The sequence below is a fragment of the Lithobates pipiens genome, unplaced genomic scaffold, assembly GCF_037356315.1.
Source record: "Lithobates pipiens isolate NorthernLeopardFrog02 unplaced genomic scaffold, aLitPip1_a1.2 Scaffold_16, whole genome shotgun sequence".
Taxonomy (NCBI): domain Eukaryota; kingdom Metazoa; phylum Chordata; class Amphibia; order Anura; family Ranidae; genus Lithobates; species Lithobates pipiens.
In genome coordinates, this window is record NW_027507748.1 from 283193122 (window position 1) to 283211682 (window position 18561).

At 41.6% G+C, this 18561-nt stretch overlaps 1 long non-coding RNA gene across 1 annotated transcript in view; it reads right to left on the reverse strand.

Annotated features, from left to right (window-relative positions):
- LOC143984343 (uncharacterized) overlaps nt 1-12133 on the reverse strand; it is a 51198-nt gene extending 39065 nt beyond the window's left edge. The window contains exons 1-2 of the long non-coding RNA XR_013274799.1: nt 11906-12133; nt 8536-8644 (exon numbers count right to left, since the gene is read on the reverse strand). This is a non-coding gene — a long non-coding RNA (uncharacterized LOC143984343). The remainder of the gene's footprint in view (nt 1-8535; nt 8645-11905) is intronic.
- Nucleotides 12134-18561: the final 6428 nt, after the last annotated feature.

The following is an 18561-nucleotide window of genomic DNA, read 5'->3' on the forward strand; positions in this document are numbered from 1 at the left end:
CCGTCCAGACGAATCGATGCACAGGGATGCAACCGGATTCGAACTGAACGCACTACGTGACAATGAAATGTTTCCCATGATAGAGCTACGAATCGGAGAGGACGCAGCCTGCGACCGTCAACGAGCGGGCTCTAGAGCATGTACTGAAATGAGGCCAACGCAACAGGAACGCAACTGGGACACGTCGATCGAACCTGTGCGTTGAGAATGCGACTGGTTTCGATTCGGAACGTAATAGGTGACAGTGAAATGATTCCCATGACAGAGACCCGGATCGATTAGCAACGAGTGGGCTCTGGAGCATGTACCGAAATGAGGCCGAGCAACTAGGGGCACACCGGAACGAATCGGCGCATTTAGCGGATGCGACTGGATTCGAATCGGAGCGCAGTGTGTGACAGAAATGAGTGAAATGATGAAATGACCTACGTGAGCCAGCTGTGGCAGAGGTACGAATCGTTGTGCCGTGTGATGCGACTGGCAACGATTTGTCTGTGGAACACGGTGATGAGGCAGACAACATAACAAGTTACGAAAACAGTGCAGTTTTTTCTTCAAGCAATTTCTACTGAAATGAGGCCCGTGAAATGAAGGGTGCTGCGAAAATGGTGCGTTTTGAGTGATAACAACCCGGTTTCGTAACGAATGACTCGAGATTTTCAGGTTTTAACGATACTCAAAAATAGAAATGTTTCTAGTAAAGGAAGGTCAATTGAGACCCTTACCTGCGGCAGTCGAGCCAGAGACGTTGTACAAAACACGAACGGGAACGAAAACCACGAGACTTCTAGTAGAGAGAAGTTATCCCAATGGCAACAAAACTCGAGCAGTCGGCCTAGTGACGTAGTATTGCGCACAGGAAACCGACAAAGACCACAGGCGAGTGGGCTGGTTAAATACCCCCCGGGCTCCTCCCATAAATTCAGGCCACCATACTGGCCTTCTTACATATATATATATATATATATATATATATATATATATATATATGTATATGTATGTATATATATATATATATATATATATATATATATATATTTTTTTTTTTTTTTTTTTTTTTTTTTTTTTTTTTTTTACTTGCTGTGCCTCTTACTAAATACCTTTGGCTGTCTACTTTCCAAAAAAGGGTTCATTTGGGGGATATCTGTACTGTCTTGACATTTTTAGGCCTCAAGAAATGAGATAGGACGTCAGTACATCAGGATTGATCAATTTTCAGATATATACCATAGTTTGTGGACTCTATAAACTTTCCTATAGACTAAATAATATAAACTGGTTTGGGTTATTTTCACCAAAGAAATGTTGCAGAATACATTTTGGCCTAAATTCATGGAAAAAGATTATTTATTTGCAAAATTGTATAAACAAAGAAAAACTTGTTTTTTGGGGGTTTTTTTTTCTAAATTGTCAGTCTTTTTTAATTTATTTAGCAAAAAAAAAAAACTCAGTGGTGATTAAATACCACCAAAAGAAAGCTCTATTTGTGTGAGCAAAATGATAAAAATTCCATTTGGGTACAGTGTTGCATGACCGCTTAATTGTCACTCAAAGTGTCACAACGCTGAAAGCTAAAAATTGGCCTGGGCAGAAAGGGGGTAAAAGTGCCTTGTAATGAAGTGGCTGATTGCTTTTAATAGGGCTGCCTCCTATAGCTAATCGCAGGAAACCCCAGCGGTGGTTCTCACATATAAACTAAGCCAGGCCCATTCGCAGTTGTGAATGTGGCCTTACAAAATTAAAGGAAAAATATATGAAAAAAATAATAAATTATGAGAAAATAGAAATAAAAATTCAAAATAAAAAGCAAATAAAAATGAAAAGGAAACAAAGAAATTTTTTTTTTTTTTCAGTTTTGCCTACCTCTTGCCTTTTTTTATAAAAATAACATTCTTCTACTGTTATCAGTGTAATGTGGTCTGGTCTGCAGAATATTGTGACCTTCCAGGGAAACAGATAAAATGAATTGCATGTATTGTGTGTCTTCTTCAGAAAGAATGGGGTTAAGAGATCCCTGATGAGTCAGGAAAGTGTCAGTGGTTTTGTGTAACTGCAACTGTAGGTCATGGTAAAATAGCAGCCTCGTCCTAGACATGCTGGAGGAAATTGATACCTCTATCTGGGTGGCAGATGAGAGTAACTAAATAGGGGCATACAAATACACACCCTGAAATAAATACCTAGCTACTTGATTTCTACTACTTTGTTGCTGTTTGAAATACTCTTTGCTCAGCTACTGTTCAGACAGTCTCATTTTGTAGATACAAATAATGTGCGTGCACCAAATGATTTATGCAATCATGTCAAGTATAATCCATAAATAAATAGGAGTTAAATAGAAAGCTGTTAGGAGTTTGCTGCATAACCACTTCAGACCCGGAAGATTTGGTTGCTCAATGACCAAGCTATTTTTGTGCGATACGGCACTGCGTTGCTTTAACTGAAAATTGCGATGCCGTGCGATGTTGTACCCAAACAAAATTGATGTCCTTTTTTCCCATAGATAGAGCTTTCTTTTGGTGATATTTCATCATCTCTGTGGTTTTTATTTTTTGCGCTATAAACAAAAAAAGAGCGATAATTTTGAAAAAAAACACACTATTTTGTACTTTTTGCTATAATAATTATCCCCAATTTTTTTTTTAAAAAGCGTTTTTTTTCTCAGTTTAGGCCGATATGTATTCTTCTACATATTTTTGGTAATAAGTATATATAGATTGATTTGAGTAAAAGTTGTAGCGTCTACAAAATAGGCGAAAGATTTTTTTTTTTTTTGGGACTTCAACATTATGGCAGATGGATCGAACACTTTTGACACATTTTGGCATTTACACAGAGATCAGTGCTATAAATATGCACTGATTACTGTGTAAATGTCATCGGCAAGGAAGGGGTTAACACTAGGGGCGATCATGGGGTTAATTGTGTTACCTAGGGAGCGGAGCGATTCTAACTGTGAGGGAATGGGCTACCATTGACATGACAGTGATCCCTGCTCCCGATGACAGGGAGCAGTAGATACTCGTCATGTAACTAGGCAGAATGATGGGGAAATGATTGTGGGGTATGGGACTGCCTGGGGGAGGAGAGAGATCATTGTTCATACTTAGTATGAACAACAGATCGCTCTCCTCGCCTCTGACAGCACAGAGATCTGTCTGTTTACATTGACAGATCACCGTTCTGTCTCTGTGTGGAGCGATCACAGGTGCCCAGCAGTCATCGTGACCGCTGGGCACATGCATAGGCTCAGTTCGCCTAGGGGAGCCAACCTGCTGCAGTATAACTGCAGTGGCTGGTCGGGAAGGGGTTAACATTTTGTTCTAAATCTTGTATAAGAATTGCTGAGTGAAGAAGGATCAGATATTTTCTTCATCACCCAACTGAACTTAGTCATCACATCCGCTCCTGAAACTGAAATCTATTGTTGAAAAGAACATTTGCCTTTCACAGTTCTTAATAACATACAGTATCTCACAAAAGTGAGTACACCCCTCACATTTTATTACATTTTTTCATGTGAAAACACTGAAAAAATTACACTTCGCTAAAATGTAAAATAGTGAGTGTACAGCTTGTATAACAGTTTAAATTTGCTGTCCCCTCAAAATAACTCAACACACAGCCATTAATGTCTAAACCGCTTCGCTTGCAACAAAAGTGAGTACACCCCTAAGTGAAAATGTCCAAATTGGGCCCAATTTCCCTCCCTGGTGCCATGTGACTCGTTAGTGTTACAAAGTCTCAGGTGTGAATGGGGAGCAGGTGTGTTAAATTGGGTGTTTTTGCTCTCACTCTGTCATACTGGTCACTGGAAGTTCAACATGCTTCCTCATGGCAAAGAACTCTATGAGGATATGAAAAAAAGATTTGCTGCTCTACATAAAGATGGCCTAGGCCAGTGATGGCAAACCTTGGCACCCCAGATGTTTCTAAACTACATTTCCCATGATGCTCAACTTCACTGCAGAATGCATTAGCATCATGGGAAATGTAGTTCCAAAACATCTGGGGTGCCAAGGTTCACCATCACTGGCCTAGGCTATAAGAAGATTGCCAAGACCCTGAAACTGAGCTGCAGCATGGTGGCCAAGACCATACAGCGGTTTAACAAGACAGGTTCCATTCAGAACAGGCCTCACCATGGTCGACCAAAGAAGTAGAGTGCACATGCTCAGCATCATATCCAGAGGTTGTCTTTGGGAAATAGATGTATGAATGCTGCCAGCATTGCTGCAGAGGTTGAAGGGGTGGGGTGTCAGCCTGTCAGTGCTCAGATCATTCGCTGCACACTGCATCAAATTGATCATCGTCCCAAAAGGAAGCCTCTTCTAAAGATGATGCACAAGAAAGCACGCAAACACTTTTCTGAAGACAAGCAGACTAAGGACATGGAATACTGGAACCATGTCCTGTGGTATGATGAGACAAAGATAAACTTATTTGGTTCAGATGGTGTCAAGTGTGTGGCGGTAACCAGGTGTGGAGCACAAAGACAAATGTGTCATACCTACTGTCAAGCATGGCGGTGGGAGTGTCATGGTCTGGGGCGGCATGAGTGCTGCTGGCACTGGGGAGTTACAGTTCATTGAGGGAACCAAGAATGCCAACATGCACTATGACATACTGAAGCAGAGCATGATCCTCTCCCTTCAGAGAGTGGGCCGCAGGGCAGTATTCCAACATGATATCAACTCTAAACACACCTCCAAAATGACCACTGCCCTGCTAAAGAATCTAAGTGTAAAGGTGATGGACTATACAAGCATGTCTCCAGACCTAAACCCTATTGAACATCTGTGGGACATCCTCAAATTTAAGGTGCGCAAGGTCTCTAACATCCACCAGCTCTGTGATGTCATCATGTAGGAGTGGAAGAGGACTCCAGTGGCAACCTGTGAAGCTCTGGTGAACTCCATGCCCAAGAGGGTTAAGGCAGTGGTGGAAAATAATGGTGGCCACAAAATATTGACACTTTGGATCCCAATTTAGACATTTTCACTTAGGGGTGTACTCACTTTTGTTGCCAGCGGTTTAAACATTAATGGCTCTGTGATGAGTTACAGCAAATTTACACTGGTATACAAGCTGTACACTCACTACTTTACATTGTAGCAAAGTGTCATTTCTTCAGTGTTGTCACATGAAAACATAAAATAAAATAGGGGTATACTCACTTTTGATGTAAGTATGCATACGCCATAACTGTGGAAGTGACCATGCAGGTTTAGGAGATATCCAGTGTAGCTACAGGTAAGCCTAATTATAGACTTGCCTGTAGTATTAGGTGCTTGTAAAGGGTTTACAGTCTCCATGTTCACAATAAGCTGATCAGTGCAATGGCAGATACACCAGCTCTAGTGGTATATACAATTTTCTCCCTCTTGCTGCAAGAAGGCATTACATGCGTAATGCATTAGAACTTTCTGTCCATTTAGCAGGTCCAGGTACAGTGTTCAGGGTGTTCAGAAGTGTATTTGTCTCAATTGGGAACATTGGGAACACTAAGTGTAATTTATGTCTGCTGCTTCATTCCTCAGGTATCAGCATGAATCACTTCTGCTATGTTTTTCTGACACCTACAGAAAAATGGTGATGGAGAGGGACCTCCACCTGATTGACAGCCTCAGCTTTGTTCTTGTGTGCTGTGTGGAAGGGGGTATTTAACATCAGCTCTCTGCCCCCTTTTTTCAGACAAGCTTTATAATTCTGTATTTTAAACGTATGTAGAAAAAAGATGGCTGCAGATAGACAGGTACAACGTATATAGGAGGATTTGTTTAATCTCTGTGTATCACCTGAGGCCAGTCACTTCACTGGGTATGTGTAAGAGGTTACAGCCACTTTAATGCACTCTCTCTGAGTGAAGGTCCCCATCCCCTTATACTTACCTGAGCCTGATTTTGATCCAGCGACATGTACAAGAGCAGTAGCTCTCTCTGCTTTCTCCCTCTTTATAGGCTCACACTGCTGTCAATCACAGCCAGTGAGAAGAGGGGGGGGGGGTGGCAGGGCCGAGCCAGCTCTGTGTATCTATGGACACACAGAGCCAGCTTGGGAACGAGCCCTTACGAGTGCCCCCATAGCAAGTGGCTTGCTGTGGTGGGCATTTAGCAGGAGTGGCAGTGGGGGACTCAAGAAAAGGGAGGATCAGGGCTAACAGTGCAAAACCATTGCACAGAGCAAGTAAGTTTACAATGTTTTTAAGGGTTTACTTTAAATTGACTCCATGCTGCCATCACATAACTAGTTGGAGCCCTTCCTACTCTAACCGGCAAATCCAGCATCAGGCAGCCTAACAAACTGTATGTGTGCCAACCTACTCCACTATGCGTGACAGAAAATGGAGCTATCAAATTGGGTAAGAGATTAACTTCAACTTCAAATGTTCCTTTTACAGTCTATTTGAAGAGGACTTCAAGTCTAAGCCTAAAGTTGTTATGTGGTTATCGATTTTGTAGGGGATAGTTAAAACCTCTGCGAGGATTGTATTGCTGTCGTTGACCCTGTTATAGAGATTTTACTCCACTTTCTATTCCTTTGTCATGCTGTGACATGACAAGAAAGGAATGGGAGACATAAACTGGAATCATACCATAACAGAGTTTTTAATTCTGTCAATTCTGTTTCATTTAATTTTATAGAAAATAAGTGTTTTGCACAGCGGGTGTCCCCACCAGAAAGATTTTCTATCACTTCCTATCCTAACAGGTAAAGAGGCAACATCTCTCACAGAACACGGTATAGTGATAAGTATTCTCTACCTTCCTCATTTTGCAAAAAAAAAAAAGTATTGGGCTTTAATGGAATTCTTACATCTAAGCCCTTGTACACACGGTCTGAGATTCCGTCGGAATGTGTCGGATCGGAGCGGTTTGTCAGATATTTTCCGACTGTGTGTGGTATGCGTCGGACTGTTTCCATCGGAATATCCCTCGGACCAAATTTTCCAACTTGCTGGAAATATTTTCCGACAAACTGGTCCGATCGGACATACTCCGATCATGTGTAGAGAATTCCGATCGGACAAAGTGCCACGCATGCTCAGATCAAATTCCTACATCAAAGCTATTGGCTACTAGCCTGAACGTAGTCCCATCGTAACGAAATTACGCCATCACGTTCTGAAAGATCGGATTTTCCGACAACTTTGTCCGACTGTGTGTATGCAACAGTTTGGGACAAGATCCGTCGGAAAAAATTTGACGGACAAAATCCGACGGATTTAGTTGTCGGAATCTACGACCGTGTGTACAAGGGCTTAGAATATGTTGGATGAAATTAATAAGACTGATGTACTGCCATTTCTTGTGTTTTCTTAGCAGCTTGACCTTTTTTTTTAGGTTCTGTGTATAGAGCCTACAAAGGTAAATGAATGGTAGAGTTTAGTCAGAAAAGAAAACACAAAAATTGTGTGAGTATACTATAGTATTTTCTGTAAACTTTGTTGTGATGGGAATCTTCCACATATATTTGCATTAATATGCTATGAATCCTTTTTTTTTTAAATATGTTTATGAAATCCCATTTTAGTTAATATGTTGGAAATAGGTTACTTATTAGGTTCTCTTTCCTGGCTAACCGAGTGCTGGGGAATTCTGTACTGTGTTCTTGAATTGCTCTCTAAATGTGCACCGACTTTACTGGTAATCAATTGAATGTGCTTCCTGCTATTTCTCTTTATATTTTATTGTTGAGGTAAATCAGTAAACTGCAAAGTTAAATTATCTTTTTAACATTAACATGTGGCATGAGAGAGATTTGAGTGATATAAATGTATAGCATTCTAACTGTAATCCTGGACTTGTTATTTCGGCCCCAAATAAAATTAATGTCCAAATCTTGCCACCTTCACCTCCATAAAATTTCCATAAATATTCTCTTTCTTAACCAATTGAACCAACAAGCTACTAACTTGTTATTTCTCGCCACAACTATTGCAACTTCATCCTCATTGGCCTGCCTCTACACAGACTATCCCCTCTTCAGTCTATCATGAATGCTGCTGCCAGACTCATTTACCTTGCCAACCATTCAGTACCAGCCACCACCCTCTGCCAACCTCCTTTAGCTTCCGCTCGCCTAACCAATACAATTCAAAATATTAACAACAACATACAAAGCCATCCAGAACTCAGCCCAGAGCTACATCACCAGCCTCATTTCAAAATACTACCCTAACCATCCTCTACGCTCCTCCTGAAGCCTGTTGTCCTCTAACTCCCTCATTACCACCTTTCAAGATGGCCTTCAAGACTTTTCTAGAGCCTTTCCCATCCTCTGGAATTTACTACCCAAATCTATCCAGCTATCCCCCACCCTGTGTGTCTTTAGGTAATCCTTGAAAACGTATCTCGCCCTAACACTGAACTTTTCTTTCTTCATCATTGGGTGCAGGCTTAAGGCCCTTGTTGTGTATTGCTGACTACCTGGATGGTTTTGTTTTTGGAGTCTACTAATCTGTCTGCCTACTGCCATCAGGGTGCCCTAACCCTCTTTTCCTGCATTTTTTGATGTTGTGAGCAATAAACTCACCTTATTCATTTTAAATGTGACTGGCGCCCATCTTTTATGCATCCATACACACCCGCCATGCCTAAAAACCAGCATCCTCAGGAGAAATGTTGCCAGGGGTCAGATGGCGCTGCAAAAATAATAATAGAGAGCACTAAGAGTCACAGTGGAGGGCCCATGAGAATATGTACTCTGTGCGACTCCCATGTTCTGAAGAGTGAAGCAATAGCTGAAATACAGTCATGACTTAGATAACAAGCCACAACCTATAAAAGTAATGTTCATCAGATTAAAGTAAAAGCCCAGTCAAACACGTTTTTGAATAAATGTAAAAGAGTTAGAACCCTGTCAGATATGTATTGCTGTCTGTGTGCCTGTTGGAGAGATGTTCCTGTTTTGGACAGTTACATAACAGGAAGTGAGGGAAACGCATGGCTGCCAGAATGAGAAAAGCCATCAGTGCAGTACCTACAGTAGTGGGACAAAATAGATACAATTCTCTATTTACAATGAGTTATATGTGTAATAATAAAAAAAGCAAAGGAGAGAAGTTACACGGGACTTTCACAGCGACTAATAGTAAACAAAGTGCTTTGGTTAGTTACATCCTCTCGACAAGTGACTGCATAGAGGGTACTTACAATAATATAAGAGCTCAGTTATTCCAGAGCCAATCAAATATCTATCTTTATTGAAAGAAACAGGTGGAGAGCCTTAACAAACGTTCTACGGTCATGAAAAATGAACTGGGAAATTGGAACACTACCTACTGTGAGACAGTGGGCCCAGAGTAGATCAAAGCTGGTTAGATAGAACATGGTAGACTATTGCCTGTCACTAATAATGACTGTATTGTAACATGGAGACACTCATCATATACAGAACTGTGAATTCTAAAGAGGTTTGCTCAATCCACATATACTCTCCCAACTATCACCGCTTGTTGTCCCTAAAGTTAAAGTATAACTAAGTGCATTTTTTTTTTGGGATAGTGTGGAGAGGGAATAGAACACCTGACAGTTTTTTTTATTTTTTTTTAGCATTCTGTGTCTCGATTAGGTTGATTCAATATTTGTCCTGTTTATCATTATCTTTAAAAGACCTCAGAACAGTAATAGAGGGTAGATCTTCCAATGGGGACACTAATTTGGTGAACCAGATGACAAGCAAGGATTCCCTTAATTTAGATGGATTTCCTCTCACTTCCTGTTTTGGCTATGGGACAGGAAATTAAGGAAAATCTCTCCAATTGAACAAAGATAGCAAAAATGAAAAAAAAAAAAATCTTTAGTTCTACTTTAAAGCTATAGAAAACAATATCATAGAACTTTATTCTTTTTTGCAGGCTGCATAAACATTCTTGGGAACTTTCCAAAGTCTGTGAGCCTAACACTAGGGCTGGACGGGGGTCCATAGTAATACAGACCTGTAAACAAACAGTGCTGGCTTGACTATAAAGTGCTGTGAAAAAGTAATTGCCCTCTAAATCTAATAACCCCCTTGGTGGCAACAACTGTAGTCAAACATTTGGAACAACTGGTAATGAGTCTTTCACATCAATGTGGAAGAAGTTTGGCCCATTCTTCTTTGCAGAATTGTTTTGAGCATGTTTTTTCCAGCATGAATGGCCTTTTTTAAGGTCATGCCACAGCATCTTAATTGGATTTAAGTCTGAACTGTGTCTAGGCCACTCCAAAAACCTAATTTTGTTTTTTTTGAGCCATTCAGAGGTGGACATGCTGGTGTGCTTCGGATCATTGTCCTGCTGGATAACCCAAATGTGCTTGAGGTCAGGAACTGTTGCGTGGACATTCTCCTTTAGGATTTTTTTTGTAGAGCACAGTATTCATGGTTTCATCATCCATATACAAATTACACACACACATTATCTTTTAGAAACTTTTCCAAGGCAGGATTTACATAAAGTGCACAGCCCGAGATACTTACTCTTAAATATAATTAACAACCTTACTAGAAGGATATCACATAAGTGTGATTTTTTTTTTAATGCAACATAGAAAAGTGATAAAGCCCAAGGACAATGTTTGCCTTTCTTTTTCTTTTTTTTTACTTTTATTATAATTCATTGCAAGGCAGTTGAAAAGATCAATTTACATAAATTGTTAGATATTCACATAGGTTTTCACAGAGCTTTTTTTTCACAGGTGCAGGTACCCCCCCCCCCCCCCCCTTCCACGTCACTCCTTGTCTTTGCCCCTACCTGCCTCTGAGCACTATTCCTTTCTTCCACTCCCAGTAACATCCTTTTTAGAGAATAAAAAAGTATCATTTTGTGGTGCTAAGTACTTTGTATGTAATTTGTTAATGATAACAGGAGAGGCAGTAAAATAGATCCTCTGCAGCCAGGAACAATAGACCCCCCCCCCCAACAACCAAAACTCTCAACAACAATAGATCCACCCCAGAGACAATAGTCCCCTCCTAGCAACAACTGCCCCCCCCAACCGCCAGCATCAATAGACCCTCCAGTACACCCCAGCACTCCTTGCCATTACATACATCAGTGATGGAGGTACCAGAACTGCATCCCCCTGCATTCCTGCTGAAAATAAAAAACCTGGGTTTTTATGGGCAAAAGTGCTAATGTTTAGGCTGACATCAGCATTTGAATTCAGGTACTAACTGTAAATGACACAAAGTTTGTTGGGACCTGGGGGTAAATAGCAAGAGGGGTATATGCATTATTATGCAATGTTATCACATCTTTTTCCACACTTCCTTCTTTATTGAAGTAAATATACTATATACCAGTGGCGTCGCTAGGAGGGGTGGCTTTTGAGGCTACAGCCCCGAATCTGGGGCCCATAGCCCTGAATCTCTGTAGGGGTTCCCAAAGGGAGGGGAGGCTCTCTGGGGACCCTGATTTAAGGGAGAGGCTCTCTGGGAACCCTGATGCAAGGGGGAGGCTCTCTGGGGGATCCTATTGTAAGGGGGGTTCTCTGGGGACCCTGATGTAAGGGGGGGCTTTCTGGGGATATATACACACACACGTATATTATATACATCTGTATGCCTGCCCAGGCATATGACTTTCTTTAATACATTGCTATGGGCTCTAGCCCCAGATCTTTTGTAGACCTAGCAATGCCCCTGCTGTATACCCTCAGCATTTTTTACTCTAAAGCCCCATACACACTATCAGATTTTCGGCTGTTTTTTTCCTTCAGATTTACCAAAACCATATAATATGAGGTCAAACCTTAGGAGTTTCAACTTGCATGCAATCAGTCAGGCCCTTGCACTACATGGTTTTGGTAAATCTGAAGAAAAAAATCAGCAGAATCTGATAGTGTGCATGGGGCTTAACACATTGAGCACCATAGCATAAATATTCCCCAGTAAACTGTTAAAATTCTTACCCCATTCTTACCTCTATGGGATTGTGTGCTTCTATTGATGCACACAGTGTAGGGAGACACAGCACTAGTTCCTGTACGCAAGGATAGCTCCATAGGATGCTGCAAGAGCCACCCTAAAATAGAGAACTTGGGGCAGCAATCATGACACCAGCTTAAATTAGAACTTAGGCAATCATTAATAGAAAGTTGCAAGTGATTGCATCAACCACAGACAGTCCTTTAGAAAAAAAAACTGAGGGTTCAAATATCATCTTACGGTGGCCCGTTGCAGCTCTATCAGCAAGCAGGAGATCACTAATACATGGCTTACAGCTTACAGGAAATCCTGATGACATTATGGGAATTCCCCTGTACACTATGTGTTAATTACTCAAAACCACTCCACATGGCACACTGTGCTGTATGTTCAGTGCTGTCTGTTGCTTTACTCTTTGTGGTGTGTGTTACACATTGTACACCATTCCACTCTCTGTTGAATGATCCATACTGCACACAGCTCCACTGTGTACTTTTTGCTCACTTTACACACAAATTAAAATAATTTTAAAAAAGCTAATATTTTCCTAAATTTTTTTTCTCAAATTCTGTTTCAGGCTGTAGGCAGCACTTGGTGAGAACTTAGTTGATCAATATTCCAGTTACACACAAAAAAAATAACTTGCTTTATCAATGTTGCCTCTTACTGTAACGGTTCATGCACACAGTGCTTTTACAGACATATTATATGCCTAGCGTAATTTCCCCATACTTTCAGCGTAAGCTTTCCATACAAGGGACTGTACGCACGTAGTCAGAAAATACGTTAGATGTGCATGCATCTGTAAATGCAGATTCAAAAAAGTGTTGGCGTTTACAAGAGTGGTTTTGCATAAAGCCATTCACTTGTATAGCAGGCTGTATGTGGGATGTGTGGCTCCCCAGGAGTGGAAAGTGATGGGAAATTACTTTAAGCATGCCAAGCCATGAACCACTAGCAAGAGCGGTGGGATTTCTGTGCCCAGTGATATACTCAAAGAAAACGATTTTACTGGACACAGAACATCTTCATAGTCATAACTTCAGGGACGTCCCAAACCAATAAAATTAGGAAAGGGCACACAGCAACCTACTACTAACCACCAACCCCAAAACGGTAAGAACCTCACACAACCAGCTGTGAGATGGGGCAACCTAAAGAAGTGCAAACATCCACTTGATAAAACTTTGTAAATGAACCGAAGCACAGGTGGTAGCTTTACAAACCTGAGCTACTGAAGCCTGGTGATGAGTAACCTAGCAAGTCTTAACACTCCTGGTAGAATGGGCATTCACCTGTAAAGATGGAATCTCAGCTCTTAACCACTTGACCTCCTGAAGATTTATCCCCCTTCATGACCAGAAAATGTTGTGCTATACGGCACTGCATTACTTTAACTGACAATTGCACAGTCAATAATCTCTGTACATAAATTAAATTGATAAGCAAGCATGGAGGAGGTCATGAACCTGACGCTTTGATATCTACGATTGGATCCATGCCTCCATGTTTGTAATTGGGTATCCGTTGAACTACTGTTGAGTAGCGGGTGTTGCAATGTTTTTATTGTGTGGGTTTTTACATTTATTTGTAATAAAGATTTACCGTATATACTCGAGTATAAGCCGAGATTTTCAGCCTCTTTTTTGAGGCTGAAAGTGCCCCCTCGGCTTATACTCGAGTCGCCGCTGTCTGACTGCTCGATCAGCGTATCGAGCAGACAGACGGCGGACATTAATTTTCAAAAGCCGCGCCTCCTTCTCCGCCTCCGCCTGTGATAGGCGGAACACTGAATTTCCCAGCAGTCAGTGTTCCGCCTATCACGGACATCCGCTCATTCTCATACTACGGACGAGTATGAGAGGATGTCTGTGATAGGCGGAACACAGGCTGCTGGGAAATTGAGTGTTCCGCCTATCACAGGCGGAGGCGGAATTTTGAATTGTAGAATGGCCGCCGAGAAGAGCGGCGATCCATCGGCACGGGACGGAGGAGGCACGGCACGGCACGGGACGGAGGAGACACGGGACGGAGGAGGCACGGCACGGGGGAGGCACGGCACGGGACGGAGGAGGCTCGGGACGACGGCGGCTCGGGACGGAGGCTTGGGACACAGGTAGGCTGGACACACACACAAGGCTGCACGGACACACACACACACACACACACACACACACACACACACACACACACACACACACACACACACACAGGGATGGATGGATGGATGGATGGATACACACACACACACACACACACACAGGGATGGATGGATGGATGGATGGATACACACACACACACACACACACACACAGGGATGGATGGATGGATGGATGGATACACACACACACACACACACACACACACAGGGATGGATGGATGGATGGATACACACACAGGGATGGATGGATGGATGGACACACACACAGGGATGGATGGACGGACACACACACAGGGATGGACGGACACACAGGGATGGACAGCCATGTCTCACCCTCGGCTTATACACGAGTCAATAAGTTTTCCAGTTTTTTGGGGGTAAATTGGGGGCCTCGGCTTATACTCGGGTCGGCCTATACTCGAGTATATACGGTATATTTTTTTATATATGTACTGCCTCATGTTGTGCACACAAAATCCATTATTTTTTGAGGTCTAATTTCCATTCTCATTCCTTTTTTTTCTTCCCAGAAATAGAGATTTGTTTTTGTGGTATTTGATCACCACTGGGCCTTTTAAAATTTAGGCTATACTGTAAACAAAAAAAATGACAATTTTGAAAATGAAAACAATATTTTATACTTTCTGTTATAAAACATATCCAATAAAAAAAAATAAAAAAATAAAAATCAAATTTCTTCATCAGTTTAGGCCAATATGCATTCTGCTACATATTTTTGGTAAATGAAAATCCCAATGAGCGTATACTGATTCGTTTGCACAAAAGTTACAGCAAACAAAATAAAAAACTGCGCTCAGTGCTTTCAATTAAATGAAGTGATGATACCACTCAGTCATCACTACAGTTGCACTTTATAACATAAAATACCAAACCACTAGTTAAACATCTACAAACATTGTGTTGTCACATCTATGAATGATGGACACTACTGTGAGCACCGTGGATTGGATACAGTAACGTGGTTTCAAGATTTAATTTGTGGACTTGATTTATTACTGGAATTCACAATTTAATTTAATTCATGGAATTTTCATGAACACAATGTATGTTTTTTTTTAAGCTTTATTCACACAGTGCAACTAATTGTGGTCAGTAAATCCAGCATCTGTGTACATCCAGCCTCTTACCAGAAAGATAGACCCCAATTTGTAGGAAGTCTACCATAGTATGAAGACGTAAAACAATGGGTCATCAAATCTAAGAACATCAAACATCACTCCACATTGGGATTTGGGATTAGACTGTATTGTTCATCTCTTGTTTCTATATGGTGGCTCAATCAAGAAGAGAATTTTCGGATAGTGAATTACAGTTTCAAATGTATTGAATAAAGATTACAAAACTACTTACAAAGTGCTTTTCTTGTGATCATACAATGCATTAGAAAACACTGTTTTCTGGGTGGATTGTAGAAATAGGCAGTTCCCTGGCTGTGGAAATCTCTCTTTGGGCAGTGGCATCAGCCACCCGCTTACATCCATGCGCCACCAAGATGGTGGTCTCCACCATAATGTGGTGCCTCTGCTTTGATGTTCTCTTGCCATCTTTATGGGTACCAGCTGCACCTTGATTTGCCAGTAGCTCATAGTAGGGTCTGCTAAAGGCAGGTAGGAGCTTGGGGGATAGGAGGCTGAGCTATTGTTGCCTGGCTTCAGTATAGCTTTAAATTAATCTTGAAAATGTATTTACGTTGGAGCCCTGAATAATTAAAAACAAAATTCTTTGTAATGAGGTCATATATATCATACCTCCAAATGAGGACTAGCCTCCTTTTTCATATTTACAGTGCAACATACAATTTATAACTACCCTTTGGCATACAACACTTTGAATGAAACAACTGCCATTTTTAAAATTATTATTATTAAATACTTGTTTTCACCTTACTTTTTGTATGTTAGCCCTGTTGATTCCTATGGTAGCCACTTTCTGACAGCATGCACTCCAGAAATGGTTGTGTAGCATTTCTTAGGGTGAGTTTCCTTTCACCAACAACAGAGGGCATTTACTTATAGTAGAAGCCAGTGTGACAATACATGAGCACAGCCGTTGCTTAATTGTGTATTTCAGCAAGCTACAGAATCTCACAAGAGTGAGTACACCCCTCACATTTTTGTAAATATTTTATTATACCTTTTCATGTCACAACACTGTAGAACAGACTTTCTCAACCTTTTCAACACAGAGGAACCCTTGAAAAAACCTTTCGATCTTGGGGAACTCCTGTTAAAAATGGCTATATCTACAACTCATGATACATTGGTGTAATGATCAGTTTAAGAGTGCTCCTTACATCTATGGTCTTGGGGAAGAATGTCCCCCCCCCTCCACAGATAGCTAAAAAGATCATTGGTGTCACTGGGAACTTATCTAAGAGGGAAAAATTGGTCATTGCTGAAGGAACCCCTAGCAACCATTGGAGGAACCCTTGAGTTCCACGGAACCCTGGTTGAGATACCCTGCCGTAGAAACTAAACTTTGCTACAAAGTAAAGTAGTGAGTGCACAGTTTGTATAAGGCCCCTTTCAAACTGTCTGTTTTTACTACTCCACTTGCTCAGCGGGGATCGCTCCATTGATCTCCACTGAGCCGGAGGATAGGCAAGTCCGTCTCTGCATTCTGTGCAGGGATGGACCTGTCAGAGTCCGCTCTCCCCTATGGGGTGATTGGATGATTGCGTATCGCCTGTCCTTTTTACATCCGATCTGCCAGACGGATGGAACATCCATCCATCCAATAGGACATCCATCCGACTGGATTTTGGGGAAAGGATCGGATCAGGGTGGATCAGATGTCTGCGGACATGTCACCACTGACATCCAACGCTCCATAGAGCTGCATCATGGCAGCATGCAATGGGAACTAACTTGCCATATGAGAGGGTGCAAGAAAAAAATTGTAACAGACAGTAGCGTAAGCACAACAAATGTTCCAAATGTTACTGTTGTGAGCTGAGCCGGGTTCATCTAATACAGCGTAATAAATGAGGTTGTGGGGGAGCAGTGGCGTAACTAGAACCTTCAGGGCCCCGATGCAAGAAACCATGAAGGGCCCCCCTGAACCCCAGCCAGGGCCCTTCCCTCCGAGTCCGGTGGTGGAACTCCAGGGCGTGGTCACAGGTATGATCTTTGTGAGCCCTGTAGTTCCACCACTGGTATCAGTAGTTTTTATTTATTTATTTATTTACATTTTTAGGTGCCCCATTGGGGGACTGTCCCTAGGCAGGATTGGGTCCCCGTCCCCAGAAGAGATGAGGTCCTTTTCTCCAGGGCAGATGAAGTTACTGCTCCCAGGTGAGAAGGGGTCCCTGTCGCCAGGGGAGGTGGGGGTCCCTGTCCCCACGTGAGAAGGGGTCCCTGTCCCCAGGGAGATATGGAGGGGGTATGTAATAATGTGTGCTAGCTGACTATGCTGATGCCGGCCATATGTAGAGGGGGCTGCATGGGCCCCCTGCATCACAGGGCCCAGTTGCGGTCGCGACTGCTGCACCCCCTATAGTTACGCCCCTTTGGGGGAGCCACAACCCATTGTATGCTGCTATGATGTGCCAGGAAATCCATAATTTTTACACCTATCACAAGTAAAAAAAAAAGGTGACTATTATCTAGGAGGATATTTTCTATTCCTTCTTACTACAGCTCCAGCAAATGTGGGAAACAAGGGGAAATCTTCCCAAATGAGACAGATATAAAAAAAAGAAAATGAACCTGATAGGGATTTTAACCCTTGACTCTATCCAAAAAGAAGAAAAAAGTTTTGGATATACAGTACATACAGTTTAATGTTACACTAGTATTATATGGCTATTAAAAATAGTTTTGAATGATTCATGTTTAGTAACTGAAATGCTTGTCTTTCAAAGGTGAACACACCTTACTTTTTAAGAAATTTCTCTAAGAAATAAAATCAGATTAAAACTCCATAAGTACAGAACATCATTTAGTAATTTTCCTATGGTCCTGCTGCTTTTTAAAGTGATGAATTAATGAATGAATGAAATACTTGTATAGCGCACAATGCGAACTGAATCGCCTCTAGGTAAAGTCTTGTTTAAAAAATAAATAAAAAATAACAAACATAATATACTTAGCTGCTTTGTGCAGTGGTTTTGCACAGAGCAGCCCAGATCCTCCTCTTTTTGGATCCCTCTTCTGCTCTCCTGGCCCCTCCCTCTTGTCGAGTGCCCCCACAGCAAGCAGCTTGCTATGCTACTGCATGTCATAGCTATGACTAAGCAACCATGATGTTGTGAAACATATCAACTGTTTGTCCTGCTTCTGTTGTCACATGAACGTTGACTATTCATTACAATAAAGGCTTTTATCGGAGTGCGGCTCTCCAAAATACATTTCTTCATCAGCACTCCTCTGCTTAAGTCAGTGTCCAAACTTACTTATTTTTCGCAAAGGTCACTGTCACTGGAGTGATGAACTATTTATTTATTTTTTTGCAGGGTTTTAGCAAAGTGA